Source organism: Herpailurus yagouaroundi, unplaced genomic scaffold, assembly GCF_014898765.1.
Source record: "Herpailurus yagouaroundi ecotype Mexico unplaced genomic scaffold, PumYag 194, whole genome shotgun sequence".
NCBI lineage: Eukaryota > Metazoa > Chordata > Mammalia > Carnivora > Felidae > Herpailurus > Herpailurus yagouaroundi.
Window position 1 is genome coordinate 2280787 of NW_024412425.1, and position 9311 is coordinate 2290097.

Here is a 9311-nt window from a genome sequence, read left to right on the forward strand (position 1 = left end):
CAAGAGAATTCTTGGTTGGCTGTGGGCGCCTCATGTTCAAAGGACTTTACTGCATTTTGGACCCGCCCCTAAACAAGCCAAGCCGCGTCTGCAAAGAGCTGCTGGCGCTTCCTGCTGAGGCTGCAACAGTAAATCGGCTGGTCTTTCCAGAAAGCCAAAGGGGACTGTGGAGTCTGAAGCCGTGTAGGCATGTCTGGGGCCTCGGGCAGCTGTCCAGTGCTATCCTAATGACCAGGGGTGTGTGGGAGGAACCCGGAGTGTGGCAGCCATCCTCCAGGTGAGAGCCTCGCCACCTCAAGGTACTTACTGTATTTCAGTCTCTGGTGCTGCCCCTATTCCTGGACTAGGTGCCCTACAGATAAGGATTTTTCTCAGATAGCCTTGGATGGATTTATTGACTAGGAAAGCTCACTATGTAATGTGCCAGAAATTGGGGTTTCCCTATGCCTCTTGGGTACAGGTTTTTGACAGATTTCAAACCTCAAATCCAAGCCATTCCTTTATGTGCCAAGGAGTGTGACTGTGCAATATAAAAACCTACTTTTCAAAAACATTGTCAGGGTTTAACTGTCAGGGTTTAAAGCGTGAAGGGCAGTGATCTTAAACTTTACTTTCCTCAACACAAGGAACTGAATTCTATTATCATTCCTATTTTGTAGAAGTTGGTTAAATAACCTGCCCTATATCATACATTTCTAGTATGCTATGGAATCCATATTTGAAACCATGGCTGAAAGACCACAGCCTGACTCTTAATTCTTACTATGCATATAGAGCTTCTCAAACGTCCGTTGACAAACAGGAATAGCACTACAAGTTAGGTGCTGTTTTTACCTCATTTCAGTGACAAGAAAACCAAGGCTCACTAAGGTTCAGTTAAATATCTGGAATCTTCCAAATACTAAGTGAGCACAGCTGGGAACAAAATAGTATCTTCCTAATTTCAGATACAATGTTGAGGGCAGTCAATGCAAAACAATGACCCAACAACAAATACATGTTAGGCAGTTTATAGGGCCTCTTTTTTTTTAAGATTTCAATAAGGCTTGGGCTCCCAGGTGACGCAATCAGTTAAGCTTCTGACATTGGCTCAGGTCATGATCTCATGGTTTGTGTGTTGGGATCCCTGCATCCGGCCCTGAGATGATAGCTCTGAGCCTGTAGCCTGCTTCAGATTCTGTGTCCTTCTCTCTCTGCCCCTCCCCCACTTGTACTCTGTCTCTATCTCTCAAAAATAAATAAACGTTTAAAAATTTTTTTTCAAAAGGCTCTTGGAGTGTGGGTATCTGTATCTCAAATTTGAAGATGAGAAAATTGATAGATAACTATCAAGATCAAATCAGTGTTTAAGGATAGATACAGATTGGAACCCAGGTGTTTCTAAATTCAATGCACAGGTCACAGTCAGGTCTCATCCTTTCTCCTCATTCAGGAGAACTCAAATCTCCGCCATTATCAAGGCAAACTTTTAATTCACCCTTTTGTTTATATAAATGCCTAAGAATAAGGTTTCCCACCCCCAGCTCCAACCTTAAACACTATCTCCACACATCTTCTTTCACTGGAACAGAGCCCCCATGAAGGCAGAGACTTTGTCTATTCCACCATTATGTTCTCATCAACTAGAATAGAGCCTTCTGTGTATTGGGTGTTTGTTAATTAGATTCAAAGGAATTAACATTCCTGTGATTTCCCCTTCACCTCTTAACTATCCTTTCTTGCCCCCTGGCCTTCCAAGTCTCTGTATCTGGAATCCGCTCTGAGTGATCTCTCTCCATTTACCCACAGCTTGAGAAGTTCACCTGGATAATAATGAACAGATAACACATCAAAATTTGTGACATTCAGCTAAAAAAAAAGGGGGGGGGGGCTTAAAGGGAGTGGCTAAAATTCAGAATACTGAAAATAAGTGACAAAGATGTGGAGTCACTGGAACTGTTACACATTAATAGGAGACTATGAAATAGGTTTAAAAATTGGAAAACAGCTTGGCAATTCATTCTAAAGTCAAGTACATGGGGCGCCTGGGTGGCTTAGTTGGTTAAGCTTCCGACTCGGCCCAGGTCATGATCTCATGTTTCATGAGTTTGATTCCTGCATCAGGCTCTGTACTGCAGGTGCAGAGCTTGCTTAGGATCCTCTCTCTTCCTCTCTCTCTGCCCCTGCCTGGTTCGTGCATACACATGCACTCTCTCCCTCCAAAATAAAATAAACTTAAAAAAATAAAATAAAGTCAAACACATAACTATCACACTACCTAGCAACTTCATATCTAAGAGTTTACCTAAGAGGAATAAAAACTTGGACCCACCCAAAAACTTTCACAGCAATGGTCTTAACAGCTTTCATTATAATAACACAAAACTGAAACAACCAAAATGTCAACAGGAGAAAGGATGAATACATTATGATATATCCATATAATGGAATACTATTCAACCATATTTTGGATTGAACTGATACATGCAACAACATGGATGAATCTTAAAATAATTATGCTGAATGGAAGAAATAAGACAAAGTACATATTGTTCAATTCTATTTACATACAAATCTAGAAAGTGCAACCTAATTTATTAACAGACACTAGATCAGTAATTGCCTGGAAGCAGAGTGGGAGGGGCCAGGGAGGGCTGGGAGGGAAGCATTGCAAAGACTTTTGGGGACAGTGAATTTGTTCATTTTTCTGATTATATTCATTATCTATATATGAATATATACACATTTCAAAATTAATCCATTTGTACCTCTGTGTGGTGATGGATGTTAACCAGACTCATTGTAGTAATCATTTCACAATGTAAACAAATATCAAATCATTATACTGTATACCTGAAACTAATACACAGATGCTCCTTGACTTATGATGGGGTTACATCCTGATAAGCCCACTGTAAGCTGAAAATCTCATAAATCAAAAATGCATTTAATACACCTAACCTACTGAACATCACAGTTAGCCTACTAACTCAGAATACTTACATTAGCCTACAGTTGGGCAAAATCATCCAACACAAAGCCTACATTATAATAAAGTGTTGAATATCTCATGTAATTTACTTAATACTATATTGAAAGTGAAAAACAAAATGGTTGTGTGGGTATTGCTTTCACACAATCATAAAGTTGAAAAATTCAGTTGGGAACCATGTATAATGTTATATGTCAATTATATCTCAATTAAAAAAATTGAATCCAACTGTATGCTTTAAATATGTGCCATGTACTACATGTCAATAGAGATGTTGTTAAAGACATGGTATTATAGTCTTAAATGAACATAGATACAATACATATCTATGTACATACATATCTATGTACAATACATATATGACAACTATAATATAGAAGATGGGGCTATAAATGGACCTACGCATTGCAAGGTTCTTACACTTTATGTGAAGTGGTTCAATATTAACTCTAAGTAGACTGTGAATAGTTTAGAATATATGTTTTAATACAGACAGTGACCACTAAAAATATGCACAAAGCATAGTGAAAAACAAGTTAAAATGGAATTTTAAATAAGTATTTAATGCAAGAGAAGACAAACTTGAGACACAAGGGAACAAAAGTCAGATGGAAACAAACAAAATAAAATGGATTACTGTGTCAGTAATTACATTAAATGTAAATGGACTAAACACTACATTTGGAAAAAAAAAAGACATTGTCACAAGGGATAGAAAAACAATAGTTTGAGAAAACTAAGGGATGTCTTCAGTCCTCAAGTTCTTTATGTTAAATCCTATCACACAGTTTTCTTGTTTTGACAAATATTTTGAATGACTGCATAGCATTCTAACTTAAGAATTATAATTAATCATCTTGAGATGATTAGGTGTATGCATTAGGTTGGACAACATTTCTAGGGTCTTTACACAGTTCTTGATCTCTGTTAACTTACTAATTATGATTTTATTCTCTTTTATGGCCATCAACAATCCCTCACTTAACACTCTTCTGGTTTCTGAGTTAGAGGATACTAAGATTGATCCAGAATTATATCAGTCAGTTAGTTTCAGCCTATCTAGTCAGCAGTAGTCATGATATTTATCATTTAGAAATTCCTTACTAAAACCCATGATCTACAGGTGCCTGGGTGGCTCAGTCAGTTGAGTATCAGACTTATCATCCACTGACAGCGTGGAACCTATTGGGATTCTCTTTCCTTCTCTCTCTGCCCCTTCCCTCCTCATTCTCTCTCACAAAATAAAATAAAAACTAATAGTAAAACCCATGATCCATATATTTGCAAGTTCTAAATCACATGTCTATTCAATTTTAAAAGCCTCACAAAGTATTAATCTCAATCTACACTAAGACAGATACCATTTATTACCAGGCTTTGTCACATGTACCTAGAAAACTCATGTCTGTGAGAATGTCAGAATCTTCAGAAGTTTGGCCATATGGGATCCTCATCTCTAATTCATCAACTACAATCCTGACTTGCAAAGCTCAAATCATTTCTTTACAGGACTTTACTTTTTCATTCTCCCTTCACTGCTCTTAAAATAAGTTAGGCACAGAGGAGATAATGAATACTCTGGTCAGTATATACATAAACACTGGTTGGAGGAGACTGGGCCACATACAGAGAACATGAGGTTATCTGGAACCATTGTTCATAATTGACTGGGGTTCTTTTAGGTAGGAAGCTTCTAGGACAACTAATGAAAACATTTATATCACATTATTTCAACAAGAAGGAAACACCAACTTACATATGTCATAGCTTGATGTCTGCAAAAACTGATCCGTTCTCCTACGGGTTTCCCTACTGGAGAAAAACAGAGAATCCAGACCTGGGAAAGGAAAAAGAGATTGTGAGAGCAAGCATGCTTTAGTGTTACTATGTAACAACTTAAATGTTTTGCTTCTCCATTCCATTTTATTTAATATCTCCTTCAGCACAAACACACACAACTGCAAAAGATTAGAAGGATTTTAGATAAATTGAAACTCTTCCCCTAATCCCCAGGAAATCCAGATATTTCAGCAGATAGCTTTCTGGTCAGTGCTCCATTTTGGGAAAGCTGTTCTGCACCTGAGACTGTGCTGCTCAGTCCTGCCCTGAACACATGCTTCCCCCTTCATTCACGGCTTTCAGGACTGAAAAGGACCTACATCATCCAAACCACACCTTACTTCCTGGCTTTGGGATCAGGTGAGGGTGAACGGGTTGAAAAAGTATACAGGTTAGAAAAGACATTAAATTGGGTCAGGCAGGGTACAACAATCCAGAAAAACTGCTGAAATATATCACATACCAAATGTGAAGTAAGGGAAAAATAATGAAGATATGGAAAATATTCCAGAAATACTGTCAGTAGAAAAATCACATTATGAAACCATATTTACACTACATTATTTGTAAGATACATGCATACTTCAATATTGAAAGACTGACAGATCATCAGATTTCAGTAGACAGAGAAAGTCCAGAAAGCAAAACACCCATACATTAACAGTGCTTGTCTTCTCTCTTGATCTTTTTTTTTCTTGAAAAGTAATAATTGCCTACATACAAGAGACAGGTTTCTTTGCTGTTTCAATGACATATATGTTTGAAGATTTCTTTTTTTTTTTTTTTATTAAAAAAAAATTTTTTTTTCAACGTTTTTATTTATTTTTGGGACAGAGAGAGACAGAGCATGAACAGGGGAGGGGCAGAGAGACAGGGAGACACAGAATCGGAAACAGGCTCCAGGCTCCGAGCCATCAGCCCAGAGCCTGACGCGGGGCTCGAACTCACGGACCGCGAGATCGTGACCTGGCTGAAGTCGGACGCTTAACCGACTGCGCCACCCAGGCGCCCCAAGATTTCTTTTGATGTACACATTTCATAGTACTGATGAATAGAAGAAAGGTGAAGCTCACATGGTTAATCTTAGCCAAAGTGTATGTGTGTGTATATATATGTGTGTATACGTGTGTATGTGTCTGTGTTCCAAAATACTATTATGTTATCTGAATCATAAAATCTCAAAATTTCACCAGGGATCAAATAACTAGATACTTAGAAAACAAAGCTGACAGAAAATACCTAAGGTAACCTCAAGAAGGTCGTGCCTCAGTAACCACTTTTTTGAGATATTATACTGTTGCATTAGACTTTAACCTAAAACTTAGATATTTTTTGACAGATAACTGACATATGACATTATATTAGTTTCAGGCATATAGCAGGATTCAAAATTTGTTTATATATTACAAAATGATCACCTCAGTTAAGTCTAGTTAATATCCATCACCATACAGTTATTTTTTTTCTTGTGATGAGAACTTTGAAGATCTGCTTTCTTGGCAATTTTCAAATATACAATACAGTATTATTATTATAATACAGTATTAACTATAGTCACCACACTGTACATTACATCCCCATGATTCATTTATAACTGGAAGTGGGTACCTTTTTCCCACCTTCACATATTTTACCCACCCTCCAACCCCCACCAATGGCAACTACAATCTTTTCTCTGTATCGGAGTTCAGGTTTTGTTGAGGGGTGGGGGATTAGATTCCTCATATAAATGAGATCATATAGTATTGCTACTTGTCTTTCTCTGACTTATTTCATTTAGGGTAACATCCACCCATATTGTTGCAAATGGTAAGCTTTTCTTTTTAATGTCTGAATAATATTCCCCTGTGTATATATACAATATATTTTGATTTTGATGAGAATTTAAGTATATGAAGTTAGCAGTTCAATGGCCATGTCTTAAAATATATATGCATTATGAACATTTGTTATAAGTGGAAGCTGTTTTCCAAAATGTGCAAAGTTCATTCTTTTAAACAGTGTTTACTTGCTCTTGGAGTACAGTAAGTTTGAATTATTTTGCTAAATGGTTCTTGTTTTCTTCAGTTACCAGTAATATGATGTTCTATAAGATTTTTATGTATGCTTATTGTTGGATTACTGCCTAAAAATATGGATAGTCTCTGAGAACAGTCTTGTATTGATGCTGGTCTCACTGCTATATCCTTAGGGAAGTTTACTTCACAGAACTATTTCCCACTCCATTAGTCACATGCTCCAAAAAGCTGCCGAATGTAACATCATAAGAATAAAACATGTAATGAAGGAGATACCATGTGATCCAGCAATTCCACCCTTAGGTGTATACCCAAGAATAAAAAATACATTCACACACACACACACACACACACACACACACACACACACACACACAAAACCTTTTACACAAATGTTTGCACTTATAACAGCCCAAAAGTGGAAGAAACCCAAATGTTCATAAACTGATAAAGAAAATGTGGTATATACATGCAAGGGAATATTATGCAGCCATAAAAATGAAGGTTATTTTGATACCAGTTACAACGTGGATGAATCTTGAAGACATTATGTGAAGTGAAATAAGCTAGTCACAAAAGGACACATATTGGGGTGCCTGGGTGGCTCAGTCAGTTAAGTGGCCGACTTCAGCTCAGGTCATGATCTCACGGTTTGTGAGTTTGAGCCCTGCATTGGGTTCTGTGCTGACAGCTCGGAGCCTGGAGCCTGCTTTGGATTCTGTGTCTCCCTCTCTCTCCTCCTCCCCCATTCGCGTTCTGTCTCTCTCTCAAAAATAAATATTTAAAAGAAAAGGACACATATTGTATGATTCCTCTTATATGAGATTCTTAGAATTGTCAAATTCATAGAAACAGAAAGTGGATGCCAGGGACTAGGGGGCGATGGGGGATAGGAAGTGTTTAATGGGTAGAGTTTCAGTTGGTGAAGATGAAAAAGTCCTGAAGATGAATGGTGGTGATGGCTGCAAGAACAATACAAATGTACTTAATGTGACAGAACTGTGCATTTAAAATGGTTAAAATGTCAAATTTTGTTAGGTATACTTTTTTTAAGTTTATTTATTTATTTTGAGGGAGAGAGAGAACACAAATGGGGAAGGGACAGAGAGAGAGGGAAAGAGAGAATCCCAAGCAGGCTCTGCACAACCAGTGCAGAGCCAGATGCGGGGCTCAAACCTGCAAACTGCAAGACCACCTCCTGAGCCGAAGTCAGACGCTTAACCGACTGAGCCACCCAGGTGCCCCAAACTTTGTTATGTACACTTTACTACATAAAAAAACAAATGAAGTACTTATACATAATTAATAGTGGCGCATTAACAGTGGTACTGGTTATACAACCCTGTGACTACATTAAAGACTACTGAATACACTTGATCTCCACTCAGGTCTTGCTCTCAGGGTTGTGAGTCCAAGCCCTGTGTTGGGCTCCATGCTGAGTGGGTGGATGAGTAAACAAACAAATAAATGAAAATAAGGTGTATCTTAAAGAATTATATCTATTTAAAAAGATAAAAATTTATAACAGAAATTCCTTACCATCACAGTGCTTTTTTTTAGGTCAGCATAATTTGATAGTAAGCGGACGGTGGTGGCTACTCTGAGTAACATCACTGCCTTATGAATTCCCAAGGCACAGTATCCGAACCTCCCTAGTGGACTTAGATGCATTTATTTCCATTCAGTGTTCGCCTTACTTACTAAAAGGAACATAAAAATATCAACCATGTCATTCGAGTCTTTTTATCAACCCAAATACTAAGATGGTATGGTTAGGCATATCTTAAAAGCATTTAGTAAGAATCTGATTTTTTTTTTTTTAAGCACACTTTAAGCCCAGCATGGAGCCCAGTGTGAGGCCAGTACTTACCACACTGAGATCAAGACTGAGCTGTGATCAAGAGTCAGAGGCTTAACCGACTGAGCCACCCAGGCACTTCAAGAGTCTGATTTTTTTTGTCCCAAATTCTATTCCTAGGAATTTATATTAATTAAATATCTACACAAAAACCTAACAGTAGGTAACAGGTTAATTTGGTTCTTTATATGATGGTATACATACCATTATTCATCATGATATCAGTCCAGGCTTAAAAGAAGTATACATAATGTAGGAATTTTGTATCCAAGGTAGGTATCCTGTTGAATTTAAGACAGAATCTATTCAGATTTTCTAAATGTGAAAATGTTCTTAGAGTCTATGAGATTTGATTGCCTTGGTTTCTCATTGTAAAATCCAGAGTATGAAAATCACCTACTAAATATGAATATCTTGGAGAAAGATAATCTCTATAAAAACTTAATAATATGCTGTAATACTATATTAATATGTTAGCTATTTTACTGAAGAACATTTCGTGTTCTCTAATTATTACAAAAGAAACAATTCTATCTCTTTTTTAGAGTAAAGTTGTGCTTCTCATCTCTGCTCTTCTAACACACACACACACACACACACACACACACACACACACACACACACA

The 9311-nt window shown here is 37.4% G+C and overlaps 1 protein-coding gene across 1 annotated transcript in view; it reads right to left on the reverse strand.

Moving 5' to 3' along the window:
• Positions 1 to 8969, reverse strand: part of ZNF573 (zinc finger protein 573) — a 72658-nt gene extending 63689 nt beyond the window's left edge. Inside the window, 2 exon segments of the mRNA XM_040445785.1 lie at positions 4728 to 4808; positions 8891 to 8969. The gene's annotated coding sequence lies outside the window, so the exon portion shown is untranslated.
• Between the last annotated feature and the right edge of the window lie 342 nt (positions 8970 to 9311).